This window comes from Papaver somniferum, chromosome 3, assembly GCF_003573695.1.
Source record: "Papaver somniferum cultivar HN1 chromosome 3, ASM357369v1, whole genome shotgun sequence".
Classification (NCBI taxonomy): Eukaryota; Viridiplantae; Streptophyta; class Magnoliopsida; order Ranunculales; family Papaveraceae; genus Papaver; species Papaver somniferum.
In genome coordinates, this window is record NC_039360.1 from 112658893 (window position 1) to 112679598 (window position 20706).

Below are 20706 nucleotides of genomic sequence, written 5' to 3' on the forward strand. Positions count from 1 at the left end.
GATTTATACAATTGAACAACTCTCTAACAAGTTCACTTGAGTCATTTGAACTAGTTATGGTGAAGAAGAATATGGTTGATATGAAAGTGCTCATATGGCTAACCATTTGGTTAACTATTGTTAAACCAACAAATGTACATGTTAGGGTACGGTTACACAAACCTAAAATCGTGCATTTCATTTGTGTGTAACAAGCTAAGTTTTCGATCCAACGGTTGAAATATATTAGCTTGAATCTAATCAGGTTTTCATCTAATGGTGAATATTGAATGCTTTGTTACTAAGCTAACATTGATTACAAACCCTTATTTGAAAGACTATATAAGGGAGAACTCTAGCAACTTGGAAACCTAATCTCCACACCTCCTGTGTTATACTAGTTGTATTATCTAGAGTCGATTCTCCTTTAACCTTAGGTTTCTTCTCGGGACCCTGTAGGTTAACGACTTGAAGACTTCATTGGGATTGTGAAGCCAGACCGACACTACTTTCTTGTAGTTGTGTGATCTGATCTTGCTGATTCTATCGTGTTGAGTACAATCGTAACGATTGGCTTGAGATTAATATCTCCGATAGGCAAGATATAAAAGTAGTCACAAACATCTTCGTCTCATCGTTTGTGATTCCACAATATCTTCTTTTCGCCGCTTCGATTAAGATTATTGTGAGGTGATTGATAATACTAGGTTGTTCTTCGGGAATATAAGTCCGGATTATCAATTGGTTCCTGTTCACCTTGATTTATCAAAAGACGAAACGAAAACTTGTAGGTATTTCTATGGGTCGTAGCAACTCTTAGTTGTGGATGAGATCAGCTACGGGATTCAAGTGCGCAGTATCCTGGGATCAGAGACGTAAGGAGCGCAACTGTACCTTGGATCATTGTGAGATTGATTGGGGTTCAACTATAGTCCAGACCGAAGTTAGTTTGTAGTAGGCTAGTGTCTGTAGCGGCTTAATACAGTGTGTTCAATCTGGACTAGGTCCCGGGGTTTTTCTGCATTTGCGGTTTCCTCGTTAACAAAATTATGGTGTCTGTGTTATTTCTTTTCCGCATTATATTTTGTTATATAATTGAAATATCACAGGTTGTGCATTAAGATCAATCAATTAGAATATCCAACCTTTGGTTGTTGATTTACATTGATTGACACTTGAACATTGGTCTTTGGTACCATTCAAGTTATTTCACATAATAATCAGGCTCACGGATTTCTATTTGTTCGATTTGCTGATTACATTGTGAAATAGAGATATTATAACTCTTTGATATACTTTATTAAGATTGAGTCTAGTTGATTCTCTTGAAAGTATATTGGAGTTAGTCCATACAGATTGCTAATTGAAATATTGGGTGAGGTTGTTGTACCCCTGCTTTTTCACCCTTGCGCTCACGCCACTGCTGTTATTACTATGAAGGGTGCTAAGATTATGAAGTTGTAGATGGGAAAAAACGATTTGCTGGTTTTTAAGGAATTGAGGAGACGACCGTACGGAGGAGACTCCTCGAACCGAGAGAAATGTTAAACCTCACACAGATGCACCGCTGCAAAGGGGGTGATTTAGATTCGAGAGATCAATCTGTAGTACTCCGGCCTAAATCAAGACAATGACCGTTCCAGAGTAAATTCGGTCACAAGAGAGGATGGGTTGATCTATAGGAGGGAAGCTGAGAAATGTGTGGAATCAATGGTAATTAAAGATTGTGGGTATATGAATTCTGAATATGATAAGCTCTGAATGATCAATTGCTCAATTGAGTAGTATTGCTCAATTATAGTTGATGATCTCGTGTTGTTGATGAGACGTGAGATTGATGATACTGTTGACGCTGATGATTCAATCATGATTCAGAGACTTATTTATTTTCTGAATTTTTAGACACATGACCCCATGAAGTGTGACGGAATCAAGGAGTGGGGGGAAGTGGAGATCGTGTTTGAAACCAGTTTGCTCAATGTGTGGATACTTGGTCGATTTCCACTCACTACCTCGTAATTCTTCAACTGATTGCACGACTTGCTCACATTCTATCGTGTGTTTGAACACCCGTGTCGTAGACCGCCAGACCAAAATCCTAAGTGATATCCCCCAAAGTGACACGACTGACGTCTCGTGGTATGTTAGCAATTGATGACTTCGTTGATGGGACGATGAGTCCATGTAGTTGCTGAGTTGAACATGATGTTCTGAAACTCATGAGTTGAACATGTCATGAGACAGAGGTATAGTCTTACGATGAAGTAAGCAAGTATTTCTCATTCGATGGATCGTTTGAATATTGATTGTTTAGCCAATATCCCTTGGTTTGAGCAAATATTTATCATATGAGCAGTGTTGCTCATGTGATGAATTGTTGAAATATTTGATCGTCTGAGCATGTGTTGCTCATCTGATGGATATGGCAGCGTACCAAAAATATTAATTAGAATACTGGTCGTTGAACCGAGCATAATTATAAAATTTAATGACCATGAGGTTCGTCGTAAAATTATTAAGGTTGGAATCTGGAATGATGATCCTTGATTCAGAAACCCTAATTTGATCAATTGATGATCAATTCATGGTTCGTCAGAATTTCAACCATGGGACAAGGAGGGAGCGACTACATGGGACCGTGGATCACCATATAGTTCCATATGAATCACGTGAGCAAATACAAAGAAATCCTAAAGAGTTGACGATTTGTTGGTGAAAGAATGATCAATGTTGATTTAAATCATTTATTCGAAAATGCTCGTCTGGGCCTTAGGTGAGAAAAACCTTAATTTATGACGGAGTGAAGGAACCGACCATGGGTCATGAAACCAACCCTGGGTAGTCACGTGACCGCCTAATGATCACTTCAGGAATAATCCAAAGTGTTTGGAAGAGTTCTTGGACCTAATACGTGCAATTGTGGGAATTAGGTCAAAAATGTGAAAAATTGATGGGAACGGCTTCTGTAAGCCAAAGAGCCAATCTTGGTCGTCAAGATAGTGTGCTCGTGTCCCCAAGGCTCCGGTCTCAGTCCGAGAATTTTGATATTTTCTGGCGTGCAATTGAGCATCCATTCGAGAAAATATGCCAAAATTAGGGTTTCGACGAAAAACTAGGAAAACACCATGAGATGATGGAAAAATTATAAAATAAGGAATGAGGAGGCGTGGGACCGCCGAGGCCAAGGCATGTCGTCCGGTCGTGGCCACAGTCCCGTGGGTGCCTTTTCCTTAATTTTTAATATTTGATGATTTTATGAAAAATTAAGAATTTTGAGAAATTTGATGAATTGAGGGATTTCCATGAATTGAGGAGTTTCCATGATTGAAGGAGTTTTCATGAGTTCAGGGAAGCAAAAATTAATAAAATCAAAACAAGGGCGTGTGGGACCGTGGAGGCGCGGCCGGCCGGCTAGGGCTGGTCCCACGAGTTTTCCTAATTTTATGTATTTTTAATGTATTTTTCCATGATTTGAAAGGATTTTCCTAATTTGAGAGAAATACCATGAAATCAAGGAGTTTCATGGGATGAAGGAAATCCTAAAAATAATAATAATAATACATGGCCTGTGGGATCCGGCTGGGGGCCGCGGTCCCACGGTTTCCTAATTGTTAATTATTATTTTTTATGTATTTTTCCATGATTTGAAGGAATTTTCATGAAATCAGGAAATATAATAATAATAAAAAATAATGAGGAACCTAAGGTGTGGGGCCGGCTGGGACCAAGGCATGGCCGGTTGGCCAATGGTCACGCCCCACACTATTTTTCCTTAATTTTATATTATTTTCATGGGTTTATGAAACAACCATGAAGTCGAGGAGTTCCTCGAGACGAAGGAGATTGAAAACGAGAGAATTTTCATCATGGAAAATAATAAAAATGCATTAAAAATATAAATACTGGCATGGATTTGAACCACACACGGTCGGTCGGTCGTGTGTCCGTGCTCCCAGCGCCCTGGTCATATTTTAGTTATTATTATTTTTCTTCCTATTTTGCATAGGTTCATCGTTTCGTGTATTTTGAAATACTCGTTCGTGCGGTGACTGTTAGTGCATCGTCGTTGAATACACTTTCACCATTAATAGGGGCTTACTTAGAGGTAGCTCAGACGCCCGGTTGTTGATTATTTATTATAATTGTGGAATTCTGGAGAATAATTCACAAACTGAGTAATAAATGTTTATTATTAATTCATAGGATCAGCTGAGGATTCGACTACGAATTAAATAAAATGATCATTACCATTCCATGGGATCGTAGATTCGACCACGGAGTAATTAAGTTTATCTATTACCATTTATGAGACCAGTTGTGGATTCGATCATGAAATCAGTAATGAATAATATAGTTTATTGCTATTCTATGAGATCAAGCACGTGGATTCGATCAAGAATCAGAACAATTGTTTTTCCATTCCATGGGACCAGTCGGATTCGACCATGGAATAGGAGCAATAATAGATTATTCTGGGAATCAGTAGTGAATGTCACGGCAGAATTAATCTTAATTAGGAATAATTAACTTTGTGGCTCTATACTAGCAGAGCAAGCTGTCTAGGAGCATTAATTATCCCGATATGACTTGTCGGTAAGTCATATCCTTTATATAGTCAGGGTAAACTCGTTGTTTGTTCCTGAAGACGTTATCGCCTATACTAGCAGAGCAAGCTGTCTAGGAGCCGTCCATCTCGTGATACTATATAGAAATAATCACTGAAAGTGTTCAGTATTCATGAGATATGTCGTTGTCCGTCGTGAGACTACATATCTACATGTACTCTGAGAGAAAGTACTCTCCGTTGAGAATTCGATGAGAGACCGTTCTCATACTCACGTCTGATTGCTGGATCAGAGCTTCGTATAATCATGAGTTTACGATTTTAGCCCTTGTCGAAAATCCACCATCTACATTAAGTCCCCTGCTTACTGAGGAAAGCCATGTTTCCTCAGTCAGCATTAAATGGTGATTTTCCGGCCATAAATTATACAAGTAATTGAACTTAGTCGTAAGTTAGGACATTACCGAATTTCGAGAATATGAGCAAACCAGACTTGATGAAGGCTTCAGTGTCATGATTAGAGCATCATTGATGAGCATAAATGGTGTGAACCGCTGGTTTGGACGATGGAACCTGGTCGTTTAGGATTTGCGGGCCGGGCCCAATAAGGAAATCCTTGGAAAATTAGGTTTTGGAAATAAAAAATTGTATAAAAGGAATTAATCCTTTTTTTTTTAATTTTCACGTCCAGCTCTCCATCACTCTCCTCCTTCACGCCAGCAGCTTGAAGTTCCGCGCCACCTGATCGCCGCCGGCCAACTTCCCCGACCAGGTGCGATTTTTTTTTTTTGATGTTTGCATGATTTCATGGTGATCATGTTGAAATCATATATTTGTGTGTTTTGGTGTGAGTTTTTATGAAAAACCCTCGTTTCGAAAACGTATGTTCGTTCGATCGTTAGTTTTGAAAACTAACAATAATCCCTGATTTAGAGAGATTTTTTTTTATATGAACCTAGGTCCAGTGATAAACTTAGTTATGAGCTTTCATGTGTACCAGGTTTTATCATAAAAGAAGTAATTTTCACGAAATCGATAACCTTCGTTTTAAAGACAAATAACGACGACACGAGGAAAATATATATTATGAACTGTGTCCAGTGATAAAATTTTGCTTATGAGCTTTCATGTAAATACAAAACTTTATCATATGTATGAGATGTGAGCTTTCACAGTATTTGAAATAAACCTTCGTTTTAAAGACAAATCGACGATACGAAGGAAAAATAGTTTTTTTTTATATATATATGCAGCCGTGACATATATTGTGCAAAATATGATGATATATTTTATTTTCATGAGTTTGTTTTCATTAATAAAATCCTTGAGAGTTTATGTATGCAAGTTGCATTAATTGCTTTTTTCGAAAAATCAAAGCGTGTGTTTTGAGGAACCTTCGAAGATAGACAATATATTTATGATGAAATATTTTATTGTTATAAACTTCATAGGTCAGTTGTGTGAATGTTCACATTATGAAAATTGTGTCCGTGATTTCATGAAAAATCAGTTTCGGAAATTAAATAAAGTTTCGTTCGTTTTTGCAGTTTTCGAAGAGACGAACGATTTTGAGGTGTTAACTCTAGCATTACTATCACTATTGTTAGTGGAAGTATAAAAGGTAAGAGTTAAGAGTTACCATTTTTGCTTGTATTTCCTTGATTTATATCTGGACGGCATACTGAAGTAGAATGTAGTGTGAACCTTTTCAGCTACTCAGCAAAGATGACCAATTCCCAAGCTGACGACGCCTCGAGGGAAGAGATGTGCGTTGATGATGGTATCTCCAGAGATGAGACATGCATGGATGAAACTTCCGTTGGGGGAGACGAAGACGAAATCCCTGGGATTAAGAATGTCCCGAACATAGATGATGCATTCTTTGAAAAAGATATTCCAGGAGCTGAGCAACATTTGAAATCCCCAGTGTATCGTCTTTTGATAAATCCCAGAACTGTTACTCAGAAGAAATTGGTGACTCCTAAGACAGTGATTCGATTTTTCTTGAACGAGGGATCTTCACCTCATCAATCATAGAGTTTAAGCTTTCTCGACGACCTTTGGAGAAATTTGCCGGCTGGGCGAGGCATATGTTGGGTTTTCCTCATGTGAGGACTATGCTCGACCAGGCGCAGGTGACGAGAGCTATTCAAGCTTCTGGAGAGTTGTTCATTTATCATGACGCAAGTGGTATTGTGGCTCTGTTTGCTCGCTGGTGCATTCCCACTCACACTTTCATATGTAGATGGGGAGAGTTTACCATTACCTTGGAAGACGTGGCGGCTCTGATGCATCTCCCAATCACGGGCAATCTTCCTGGGGATCTTTCAGATGAGGAGACCGCCGTTTCTCATGTCTTGACAGCTGCAATGGAGAAAGCGAATAAGGCTGGTAGTAAAGGATGCTATGCTTCCTGGTTGACACACTGGTGGCCCAAAGACGAGGTTTCTGATAAACCCATCGACGGTATGTTACCCATTGCTGCTTTTTATGTTTATGGTTGTCCAGAGACGTTTTTGAAGACAGTGGAAACTTGTTGAAGCCTTTTGTGATTCCCTTTGCTATTAAGATGGCTCAAGGTGAGCAACTTCCGATAGGTAGTTTATTCTTAGGCTCCTTGTATTACAACCTGGACTCCTTGATTATAGACTCCAGTGTGTCGAACGGCTCTATGAAGATTGAGTGTTATGCCAACACGATGTTTCTTCAAGCTTTGATGTGGGAGCACTTTAAGAATTATGCACCTACTCCACGTAATGTTCTGCAAGGACCGAATACTGATGCGCGCCATACTTTCCCTGAGAAAGATAATGCTAGGATCATGCGTTGGTCCACAAGCAGCCTCGTTCTAAAATACGCTTCATTGATGTGTTAGATGAAGAATCTGAGTTCAATTTTCGCCCGTGGGTGTCAGTCCCTGATTATGTTTCTCAGCCGATGACTTTCAATACTGGAGAAAGCACGAGTTTGACGTCTGGTGCGCATCTGAGTGATGGCGAAAGATCTTTCATGTTGAGTTGCACCCCTGGTCATTTGCTATCAGCCACGTTTGGAGAGCTTTCAGTGGAGGAGTATAATATTGATAGAGCAGCTCGACAAATGGGTATGGATCAGTGTGTTCCAACCATACGGAGAAGGAAGCCATCAGTTGAGCAACTCAGGACTCATTTGGATCATACTCACGTGGAAGGGAGTAGCTACTGGTTTCCTGGTTCTGATAGATTCGCCTATGTAACCCCAGGTTATGTAGAATTCTGGGATCAGCAACTTGGGCGTTTGCGTGGCTTTGTAAGATTTCCCAGACCTCCATTCAAGGATCTTCCTTCGGCTGAGATGATTTCCAGTCGACCAAGATTGAAGTATCTTTCTGGTGATAAACGAAAGTCGTCTCCAGGATGCTCTCAGGTATGTTTCTTCATATAATCTTCACGAAATTATAAGAACTGTATTCTGATTATATTACTGGATTTCACCACAGGACGGTCGTAATATACGACCTCGAATCGGTGTAGATTTCTCAGAGACTGAGGCGGTTATTCATGGCGGAGAAGGCAGGCATAAAGGTTATAAGTGTTACCTAATACCGTAAAGTCCCCAGTTGGTGCTTTGGTGAGTTTCCAGTATTTTCTCGTTGTGACTCTTTCTCGCCCATATTATTAGGATCTGAAACCGATATTGTTATTCCGTTGCAGAGTTTTGCTCCATCAAGTATTGATGGTCTTCGGTTCTCCGCCTTTGAGCAAGCAATTCCTGACTTGAGCGATGAAGAGAAGCTGTAAGTATCTCTTCACATGTTCGATTATGATGCTTTATTGATGAAACCTAATTGTTTGAGAATATGTCCAGGAGGATGTCGTTATGGAAATGGAGAGTGCTGCTACTCGACCGTCTCTTGAGAATAGAGACACAGGCAGTGCCAAGGATTTGGAGCCGAATGAAAGTAATGATCCTCCCATCGTTGACACGGACAATCCCAACTCCTTGAACGCTTTGGATACCCTCAAGTAAGCATATACCTGTACCTTCTTCATAGAAGTATAAAAGTGCTGATTTTTGAATGAATGAATGTGAATCCATGTGCGTATATGAAAACTTAGTCAAATTTCGTCGTCAGAAAATTCGGAACCCAGCTTTTTAGTAAAATGCCGTAGAATCTTCGTCCGGAATCGGATTTTGATGATCTGCATGTGCAAATTCAAGCCCGGAAAATTTCCAAGCTTTAAAGAAGCTTTTTAAGTTTTGAGCACGTTCAGAGCCTGAAAAAGGCGAAATAGTAAACTTCCAGGAGACTTCCAGGACTTTTTCAGATTGCGCATCACTTGATATTTTGGCCACATCTACTTGCTCGTTCATCGGATTGTCATGAAATTTTGACATGTTAGAGGACATCCATACGAAGAGAATGGTATATGTCCCATCCTCAAATTCCTTGTAGATTGCTCCCAGTTCGTCTCTTAGTACAGAGCAGAGTTCAGTTTCTTCAGACGGACTCATCGTAAAACGTGTTTTCATGACTTTTATGTTATTTGCTCGTGCCTTGAATGTATTATGATGAACCTTGATGATGTTGCCTTGCTGGTATACTGTGTTTCATAATCTCCTTTGGATTCGTGACTCTAACCTCATGTAATCTTCGTATTAGGTGCTAAATACCGAAGTTGAGGATACTGGAGCCAACGATGATAACTCTAACCATTCTGGAGTTATTGATGAAGAGACAACCATCCCTGCACTTCAAGGCCATGAGAAGGTCGCTACTGATGTTATGGAAACCCAGATGGTTGTTGCCTCAGTGATAGAAGAAACCGAGACAGCAGCGGAGAATACCGAAGGAATTATTGCTTTGGTTGTGGAAGCCGCTCCAGTGACTGAGAACCGTATAATAGTGTATGAATATCCAACTGCAGGAGTTGCTTTCGATCCTCCATTTGACACTTCACTCCCATATCATGAACTGATAGGTGGATTCAACGTTCCCATTGGATATGCACGCTTGTACGAGACAATATGGAAGAAGTTTGGCCACATGATCGTTGACAGGAATCCTGGGCGTGCTTATGCTTTAACCATGCAAGTAGGCGTTATCTTGCGTGTCGTGAGTGATATGCGTGCCAGACCTAGGAATACTGTGACTCCAGATATACTCTTTGATTGGGAGTTTAACTTGGAGAATTCAGAGAGACTTGGCCTCAACGTGAAATGGCTTCGCAAGCAAATAAACGTTATCAAGGATTCATGTGAGAAGAACATACCCTTTCCCAATGATGCTGAAGGAGAAGGAGGACAAGATTTCCAAGCTGACCGAGGAGTTGAACAAGGAGAGGGCGGCTTTGCAAATCTTGAAGGATGCTGATGAGCGAAAGCCTTTTCTTGTGATTTCCTTTGATTATCTCTTGAACTTCTGAACTTCTGAGAGATGTGAGGTTTATACTTGGGTTTTGATATTTAGATGGTTTTGGATTGACTGATTTGTAGATTTTTTTTTTACGAAATATGAACTGAATTTTGATAAATTGCTGAATTCAAATACTATTGCAAGTATTGCAAACGTTTTGGAGGAATTGAAATACAAATGAAAGAAAATCCTAAATGTTAAATCCAAACGCCATGAATGCTTCGAACGCCCAATACCTCAAATGTCCAATAATTTCAGATAAACGCCTTGAGCCAATTTTCGTGAATTACTGGGGTTCTGTCATCTGTGTTGATCAATTTGTAGTATCCTCCGGCCACGGACTTAGCGACCATGAATGGTCCTTCCCAATTGGAGTTCCTTGTAGAATGAAGACCGCGCTGAACTTTGAGAACCAGGTCCTTCATGAAACTTGTTAGGCTTGGTCGATCGTGCCTTGAATATCTTCCGCTGATTCGGAATTCCCTGTTTGACGGAATTCCACGATTGTGGCACATATGGACACTCGCGCGGAAGAGAGTATCCAGCATAGTGTTGATCATGCTTAGCCAGGTCTTCAACAATAAACCTCTCGATGGAGTGACCGATTTGAAGAAGTTCTGAACCCAACCATTGGGTGTAATATTGCTGAGGTGAAGTTACCCACTCGTAGCTTTTGATGACTGCTAAATTGTTCATGGGGAGAAGTCCCTGGACCATAGTAGCATATTGAATTGGTAATATTGGAGCATGAGGAGGAATAAGACTTGCCTGAGCTCGAAACCTTCTGACAAAGGTGTGCGGATTATCTCCAAGTTCCTGCGTAAGTCCCATCAGAGTTTTTACTTCTTCCAGATGCTCAAACGGTGGTGCGTCCTCTGCTTCGTCTTCGACTCGGAATCCTTGTCGATGACAGGATGTGTTGAAGGCATCGTTATCCTTCCAGCATGAATCCAAGTTCTTCCAAGGACCATGTCGTATCCAGGGTCTTCCCGGATTATGAAAAACTTGGCCTCAGTGCAGATCAATCTTTCCGTAACTTTGAGAGTGATGAAGCCGTATGCGTCTCTGGAGATTCCTTCGTGGTCCCTGATTGCTATGGGAGCGTGGGTGGCTTCCTGTCGAGTAATACCAGCAGCTCTGAGAGTTTTCAAAGGGATGATGTTGACAGCGGTACCAACATCGACGAACGCCCTCTTGAACTCATTTCCTTTAATGTGCACTGTGGTGAGCAGTCCCCAGTCATACATTTCTTTGTCGGTGGCTGAAGGTTCGGTGGTGGTCTCTTGGATCAGGACGTTTTCCGGACACGATGTGGTTCAGTGCAGCAAACATGTCTTTCCTTTGAGCTTTCGAAAGATACAACAACTCGCAGACATGTTCGATCAGAGATTGGACCAATTCCTTGACAGGAGGTTCAGAGATGGTAAAAGTTCTGACTGGGAGGGGTTTTTTGTGTACTCCCTCAGTCCCCAGGTTGAGCTCTCCTGATTCGACCTTTTCTTTGAATATGCGCTTCAAAATTTTGCAATCACTTGTGGGATGACTGACGTATCTATGGAAGCGGCAATACCGAGGATTTTCCATGGCTTATTCAGTTGGTTCCTTCTTGACATAAGGAAATTTGATTGCACCATCTTGGATCCAGGCATCGAGTAGTTCATTAACTTCTTCCATTGAACAGGGAAAATCAGGTGCTTCTGGATCTTCCGTATACTGAGGAGGGACTTTCGAATTCTCCTTCTTGTGTTCCTTTGAAGGGGTGGAGGAAGTCTTCTTGTGTCGTGGTTTTGCTTTTCGCTTACTCCCTTCTGTGACAGCATTTGTTGAAGGTTGCAGGTTGTACTGCTTGTTGATCAAACGCCTGCTTCCTCGAGTGTCTTTTGAATCCTCAGTCTTTGTAGACTTTGTTCTTACCAAAAGAGCGGGTGCAGTGGTTGCCGAACTCTTCACAGCTTCGTGAAGCTTTGAGAAAGTCTGGAATCGAAGATTCTCTAGCAAGGCCCTGTAGACCGGGAGCATGCCATTGATGCACAAGTCCACCAATTGTTGCTCCGTTACGTTTGGGTCGTGACAATCCAGGGCTTGGACTCTGAACCTTTTCACATAATCATTGGGATTTTTACTGACCCTCTGAAACATTCTTCCAAGGTCGGAGAGGGTGATTTTTCTGACACGAAGAAGTATTTTCTGTAGAACGCGTTAACCATTTCTCCCCAATTGTTGATGGTCCCTGGCGTGATGTTGTTATACCAGGTGTATGCCCTGCCTTTCAGAGATTTTGAGAATTCCTTGAGATGAACGACATGATTATTTTCATGTTCTCCCATGGCTTCGAGAAAACGAGTGACATGTTCCCAAGCATTGCCAGTTCTATAATACAAGGTGAAAGTTGGAGAAACATAACCTTTGGGGAGTGGAATCCTCTGCGTAGCGTCAGGATAAGGAGGTTGATGACGATGGTCATGCGATGTCTTGTCTTTTCCACGGTTCTCCAAGAGGTGCTCCATATCCTCGCGAGTAATGAAGTTCGATGATCCCTTCGCTGATGAGTTGTCTGCAGCAGTTTTGCGGACTTCGTCGTCTCCTACTGTATGGATTGGAATCACTTCAGGATCGTCGTCTGAGGATTTCTCATTCTCCTTTCCCTTCTCTTGAGTTTTCTCTGACATCTTGTCAGTAAGAGTTTTGAGATAATTACATAGATCCTTCTGTGTAGCAGCCATGTCAGTCTGATTCTTTGCAAGAGTCTCATGCGCTTTGATAAGATCAGCAATGGTAGGTGGTGGATCTCCTCTGACTTCTTCAGGATGTCGTCCGGACAGTGGATGACCTTCGACGTGAGGAGGAGCAATGTCACCACCATCAGTGTTGGAGGTTGGAATTTTCTCCAGGATATTCTGAATGTTGTTGTTGTTGTTGCTAGTGCTAGCACGGTTTGTGTTAGGATTCGTAACTGAACCTGAACTGAGAACAACCATCTTGTGAAATTGTGAGATTGCAACCGAGAGAATGATCTCCCACTGTGGTCGCCAATCTGTAGATGGGGAAAAACGATTTGCTGGTTTTTAAGGAATTGAGGAGACGACCGTACGGAGGAGACTCCTCGAACCGAGCGAAATGTTAAACCTCACACAGATGCACCGCTGCAAAGGGGGTGCTTTAGATTCGAGAGATCAATTTGTAGTACGCCGGTCTAAATCAAGACAATGACCGTTCCAGAGTAAATTCGGTCACAAGAGAGGATGAGTTGATCTGTAGGAGGGAAGCTGGGAAATGTGTGGAATCAATGGTAATCAAAGATTGTGGGTATATGAATTCTGAATATGATAAGCTCTGAATGATTGAAATTGCTCAATTGAGAGTATTTGCTCAATTGATGAGTTGATGATCTCGTGTTGTCGATGAGACGTGAGATTGATGATACTATTGACGCTGATGATTCAATCATGATTCAGAGACTTATTTATATTGCTGGAATTTTAGACACCATGACCCCATGAAGTGTGACGGAATCAAGGAGTGGGGAAGTGGAGATCGTGTTTGAAACCAGTTTCTCAACGTGCGGAGACTTGGTCGATTTTCCACCCATTACAACGTGAATTCCTTCAACTGATTGCACGACTTGCTCACGTTCCATCGTGTGTTTGAACACACGTGCCGTAGACCGCCAGACCAAAACCCTAAGTGATATCCCCCAAAGTGACACGATTGACGTCTCGTGGTATGTTAGTCAATTGATGACTTCGTGGTTTGATGGGACGATGAGTCCATGTAGTTGCTGAGTTGAACATGATGTTCTGAAACTCATGAGTTGAACATGTCATGAGACAGAGGTATAGTTCTTACGATGAAGTGAGCAAGTATTGCTCATTCAATGGATCGTTAAATATTGATTGTTGAACCAATATCTCTTGGTTTGAGCAAATATTTATCATCTGAGCAAGTGCTGCTCATGTGATGAATTGTTGAATATTTGATCGTCTGAGCATGTGTTGCTCATCTGATGGATTATTGGCAGCGTACCAAAAATATTAATTAGAATACTGGTCGTTGAACCGAGCATAATTAATAAAATTAATGACCATGAGGTCGTCATAAAACTATTAAGGTTGGAATCTGGAATGATGATCCTTGGATTCAGAAACCCTAATTTGATCAATTGATGATCAATTCATGGTTCGTCAGAATTTCAACCATGGGACGAAGGAGGGAGCGACTACATGGGACCGTGGATCAACCATGTAGTATCCATATGCTCACGTGAGAAAATAAAAAGAACTCCTGAAGAGTTGACGATTTGTTGGTGAAAGAATGATCAAATGATGATTTAATCATTTATTCGAAAATGCTCGTCTGAGCCTTAGGTGAGAAAACCTAATTAATTATGACGGAGTGAGGGACCGACCATGGGTCATGAAACCGACCCTGGGTAGTCACGTGACCGCCTGATGATCACTTCATGAAAACCCAAAGTGTTTGGAAGAGTCTTGGACCCAATACGTGCAATTGTGCAAATTAGGTCAAAACTGTGAAAATTGATGGGACCGGCTTCTGTAAGCCAAAGAGCCAATCTTGGTCGGTCAAGATAGCGTGCTCGTGTCCCCAAGGCGTCCTTGTCTCAGTCTTGAGAATTTTGATATTTTCTGGCGTGCAATTGAGCATCCATTCGAGAAAATATGCCAAAATTAGGGTTTCGACGAAACTGAGGAAAACACCATGAGATGATGGAAAATAATTATAAAATAAGGAATGAGGATGCGTGGGACCGCCGAGGCCAAGGCATGGTCGTACGGTCGTGGCCACAGTCTCGTGGTGCTTTTTCCTTAATTTTATAATATTTTGATGATTTTATGAAAAATTCATGAATTTTGAGAAATTTGATGAATTTAGGGAGTTTCCATGAATTGAAGGATTTTTCATGAGTTCAGGCAAGCAAAAAATATTAAAATAATAAAAACAAGGGCGTGTGGGAACGTGGAGGCGCGGCCGGCCGGCTAGGGTCCGGTCCCACAAGTTTCCCTAATTTTTATGTATTTTTAATGTATTTTTCCATGATTTGAAGGGATTTTCCTAATTTGAGAGAAATACCATGAAATCAAGGAGTTTCATGGGATGAAGAAAATCCTAAAAATAATAATAATAAAATACATGGGCGTGTGGGACCGGCTGAGGCATGGCCGGCCGGCTGGGGGCCAATCCCACGTGTTTTCCTAATTTTATATTATTATTTTTTATGTATTTTTCCATGATTTGAAGGGATTTTCATGAAATCAGGGAAATAATAATCATAATAATAAAATAATGAGGAACCATAAGGTGTGGGGCCGGTTGGGACCAAGGCATGGGCGGTTGGCCAATGGTCACGCCCCACCATTTTTCCTTAATTTTATATTATTTCATGGGTTTATGAAAACACATGAATCCGAGGATTTTCCCTCGATACAAAGAGATTGATAAAAACGAGAGAATTTTCATCAAATCATGGAAAATAATAAAAAATGCATTAAAAATATAAACACGGGCGTGGGATTGTCCACGTCACGGTCGTCGGTCATGTGTCCGTGCTCCCAGCACCCTGGTCAATATTTTTAATTATTATTATTTTCTTCCCTATTTTGCATAGGTTATCATTCGTTGTATTTTGAAATACTCGTTCGTGCGGTGACTGTAGTGTATCGTCGTTGAATACCCTTCACCATTGAATAGGGGCTTACTTAGAGGTAGCTCAGATGCCCGGTTGTTGATTATTTATTATTAATTTATGAAATTCGTGGAGAATAGTTCATGAAATGAGTAATAAAATAAATAGACGTTATATATTCATAGGATCAGCTGAGGATTCGACTACGAATAATAAAGCGATCATTACCATCCCATGGGATCGTAATTCGACCAGAGTAATTAAGATTTATCTATTACCATTTATGAGACCAGTTGTGGATTCAATCATGAAATCAGAATAATGAAATAATATAGTTATTGCTATTCTATGAGATCAAGCCGTGATTCGATCATAGAATCAGAACAATGTTTGTTGCCATTCCATGGGACCAGTCGTGGATTCGACCATGGAATAGGAGCATTCGTGTATTTGCCATTCCATGGGACCAGTCGTGATTCGACAAGGAATAGGTGCAATAATAGATTATTCTGGGAATTCAGTAGTGAATGTCACGACAGAATTAATCTTAATTAGGAATAACTAACTTTGTGGCTCTATAAGCAAGCTGTCTAGGAGCATTAATTATCCCGATATGAGCTTGTTGGTAAGTCATATCCTTTATATAGTCAGGGTAAACTCGTTGTTTGTTCCTGAAGACGTTATCGCTCTATACTAGCAAAGCAAGCTGTCTATGAGCCGTCCATCTCGTGATACTATATAGAAATAATCATTGAAAGTGTTCAGTATTCATGAGATATGTCGTTGTCCGGCCGTGAGACTACATATCTACATGTACTCTGAGAGAAAGTACTCTCCGTTGAGAATTCATGAGAGACCCGTGACGCGATACTCACGTCTGATTGCTGGATCAGAGGCTCGTATAATCACGAGTTTACGATTTTAGCCCTTGTTGAAAATCCACCATCTACAGAAGTATATTCAGCCTTACTTTGGTCCAAATCATTTTCGCAATACTTATGCTCCTGCAATTCGACCCATTCCCAACTACGACATGCCAGAAGCGTATGAACCTTAAGAGAGGGTCCTTCCTGGTATTCCAAGGCCACCTGTAAGAAGACCACCAAGGAAGCGTATTTGCAGTGCCAATGAGAAAGAGAGGAGGCCTACGAAGTGCTCAAATTGCAAGAAGATTGGGAACCACAACAAAGCTACCTGTCGTGTATTAATGCTGGAATAGTATGCTGTTGAACTGCTATTAGTATTGTTTTTTCACTTTAGTTTTTCAAACTTTTATTTTTCGTTTTAGAAAAGATGTTGTTATAGTTCATCTTTTAGAATGAACTCTTTTACTGTTATGTTAATGAAATGATGTTCATTTATTCAGATGAACTGATTTTAGAGCTCAGTGTTCAAAATGAACTTGGATTCTTGAATTATTTTTACCATATGACAAGGTTCATTTTCTGCAATGAACTAAATAAATGTTGTACTAAAATGAACCAAGTAACTTTTGTTTTACATGTGCAGATCAGTGACATTTTACCAAAATGAACCAAGTAACATATTATCCAAAACACATACATGAACTGATGCTAGAGAAAAAAAAAAAGAACTAAAACTGTCAGTTCATTGAGAACTAAAACTGTCAGTTCATTGAGAAAACAAAAAAGAACTAAAGTTACAGAATGATAGAAAACAAAGTTGTTCAAGCAAAAAAACTAAAAATGTTTGTTTAATAAAGTTGTTCTATTTAATCTAAACCAAGATCATGTAACATTGTTCAAGTAGTCGCTATTAGTCAATACACCCCAACAATGCCAATTGGTACTCTGTTTGGAAAGATCATTGCAAGAACTCTGTTGTCTGATTTGTCATGTATCTGATTACACTTTCCACGCCTTCTCTTTGCAGAATGTCATCAACTTCAGTTGTCTTTGATCTCAAGTGTGTAGCCAGGTAATCCATCTTTTTCTAAAAAGAGTCTTTTGCAACTGTCATTTCTGCAAACTTATCTTCTAGTTCATTTTGCTTCACTTCTAGATCTGTTATTTCACCTACATGGTTTTGCTTCATTCTTTTAACCTTTGCAACATATTTAGATTTTACTGTTCTCATCTCTTCAGCATGTTTATCTTTCAGCGCTTCTATCTGTTTGGTCATATTATCATATTCCTCCATCTCAACCTTCGTCTTCATCCTCAGTTGATTCATTATTTTTTGTTCAATTACAGTGTAAGTCTCCAAGAATTTTGGTGACAGCTGCAGAAAAGGAAATGGTCTATCAATGAGGAAATGGAGTTCATCAACCAATGAACCACATAAGCATAGCCAACAACAAATAGTTCATCAAACAGGATGAAGTCCATGGTAATATGAAGAAAAAAAAAAAAGTTAAGAGTCCACCATACAGGATGAACTCCTATAGGATAACAAGGAAATTAAAAAGTTGAGAAACAGAATGAACTCCATCCACATAAACATAGGACAAAACACCTGAGAGTTCACCAGAAGGAATGACCTCCTAAGAATAATGAAACAAATTCAAAGTTTTACAGTTCAACTAAGGTGGTAAAATTTCTGGAAAGTAATGCAAGTTACCTTTCCAAATTGTGAAACATTCATATCTAATGCTTTGCAAATATCTTTGATTCTCCACCTTGCAAATCTGGGACGGTAAACTTTATCGTCGTCTTTTCTTCCACTCTCCACTGAGGTATCAAATTGGAATGCTCAGCAAGCCAAGTCTGGGATGAAAAGAATTATCTTAGTTAGTTATCGGTACCAATACTATTTGCAGAAGTTAGTTATAATACACAGTTCATCATAAATAAGATAATTTACTTTTCATCTCACCAGTAAGTACATGTAACATCCTTCAGTAGACTCTCTTGCCACACTTTCCATGGTATGCTTGTGAATCAGGTGAGGCCAGGAGACTATACCTACTCACTCTAAGCAGCCTATGTACTTACAGTGGATGAAACTTCCATCACCAGTAGTAAGAAAAAGTGTTGACAACAAGAAAAGTTCCATCATTGTAACAAGATCTTCATTATGGGTTTTAAATTTAACTAACTCTAAGATCTTAGTTTTCAGTTCTGTATTTTTTATTTCAAGTTCTTTATATGCCGGTGGAGTGAATTTGTGAGTTTTATAGAACCTTCCGTATCTGCAATCACTTATACTTTTGCACTCTAGCAGTGACTCTTCAATCCCCCCTTCTCCCCTGATACACGGAATGCCATACATTACTGATAACTCTTCAGGATAAGATCTTAGGATGTATGTTTTCCCATCAATTGTAAATTGAAAAACACCCTCTTGACCAGGAATTCCCTTTTTACATGCTTTCCATAGAAACTGACAAGACTTCACTGTCTTATTCCACTCTGTAGAAACAGTAGTGTCTACTAGAAGAACATACATTACATTCCCAAATGGACTCTTTCTTATCAGGGCCATCTGCTGTGCATTTAAAGCTTCTCCATCTTTCAGTTCTCTAATACGCTTAGCAAGTGCAATGAAAGCAGCAAAGCTACCTTTGAACTTTATACTTGAGTTTTTACTAGCTTTATTTGCATCCTCATCCACATTAAAAAAGTAATTATAAATGAACCCCCGTTTTTACAAGAACATGGGAAAACAACACGAACTCCTACAAAGTCCAGAGTTCAAGATAAGCATGAATTCCTTCCAGATAACAAACATAAAGTGGAGAGTTCACCAAGGAGGGTGAACCCCAACTCCTTGGTGAACGACTACCACCTCACAGTTCACAATACAACATGAACTCATACCAGAAAACAAACATAAAGTGGAGAGTTTCACCAAGGAAGGTGAACCCCAGCTCCCTGAGAACGAATATCACCTCACAGTTCACAATACAGCATGAACTCATACTAGAAAACAAGCATAAAGTGGAGAGTTCACCACGGAGGGTGAACCCCAACTCCTTGGTGAACGACTACCACCTCACAGTTCACAATACAACATGAACTCATACCAGAAAACAAGCATAAAGTGGAGAGTTCACCAAGGAAGGTGAACCCCAGCTCCCTGAGAACGACTACCACCTCACAGTTCACAAGACGGCATGAACTCATACCAGAAAACAAGCATAAAGTACAGAGTTCACCAAGGAAGGTAAACCCCAGCTCCCTGAGAACGACTACCACCTCACAGTTTACAAGACGACATGAACTCATACAAGAAAACAAGCATAAAGTACAGAGTTTACCAAAAGGAGGGTGAACCCCAGCTCCCTGAGAACGAATACCACCTCACAGTTCACAAGACGGCATGAAGTCATACAAGAAAACAAGCATAAATTACAGAGTTCACCAAAAGGAGGATGAACTCCATCTACATAGAATGAAAAACAAAGATGAACAACACAGAAGAAACTCGATGAACAAACAGAAACCATTAGAAGATCAAAATAAATTTTCAAAAACTAGATCTGAGAATTTTTATTTGCATCATACCTTCATTTTCTTGCTGGGATTCTTCTTGAATCGTCAATTTTTCTTGAACGACAACTCTCCTTGTTTTTATATGCTTTTGATTGAGAATTCTGCTTTGATTTAGCCATTTTTCATAGGGTTTTTGTGGATGCTTTCTGGTTAGTATCGAAATTTGTCAATGAAATTGATTATGTGTTTTGTTTCTTTTGATGGAAAATTAGGTTTGAATGAGAACGATTCACTGTATTAGTTCATTTCTCTCGAAGTGCTGCTTCGTTTCAGAGAAGGGACTGGTTCAGAGAAGAAAGAGAAACTGTTTCTTTCTTCTTGACGAACAAATAAAGAGAAAATGAAGCAGACAGTAAAGTGAGGGAGAAGGGTATTATCGTCCTCATACTATTGAAATAATATTTTTGAAAAATAATGGACCAAACAGACAACCATTTTTTTTTTGGTGGACTAAACTGTTGTAGTCCCAACTATAAAATGGACCAAACGGTATTTTCCCCAATAAGTAATTGAATTATCTCAAATAAACGCTTATTTTTGGGATTTGAATTCAATTCTAAAAAATGGATTACCCCGTAGTTGAATTTATAGGAATCTAATTCTTCCAACCAAACGAGATGTTATGGCATTTTAACCAAAAGGATCCACATCAAACCATTAACAATTTTGGTAT

The 20706-nt window shown here is 39.9% G+C and overlaps 1 long non-coding RNA gene across 3 annotated transcripts; it reads right to left on the minus strand.

Annotated features, from left to right (window-relative positions):
- Nucleotides 1–17085: 17085 nt before the first annotated feature.
- LOC113357085 lies at nucleotides 17086–20348 on the minus strand. 3 transcript variants are annotated; one of them, XR_003363429.1, is made up of 5 exons: nucleotides 20046–20348; nucleotides 19799–19923; nucleotides 18415–19216; nucleotides 18160–18305; nucleotides 17166–17820 (listed from the first exon to the last, which is right to left on the minus strand). It is a non-coding gene; the product is annotated as an uncharacterized LOC113357085 (long non-coding RNA). The 3 variants fall into 3 exon arrangements; XR_003363428.1 differs by having other exon boundaries at nucleotides 17086–17820; nucleotides 18415–19923; XR_003363430.1 differs by lacking the exon at nucleotides 19799–19923.
- Nucleotides 20349–20706: the final 358 nt, after the last annotated feature.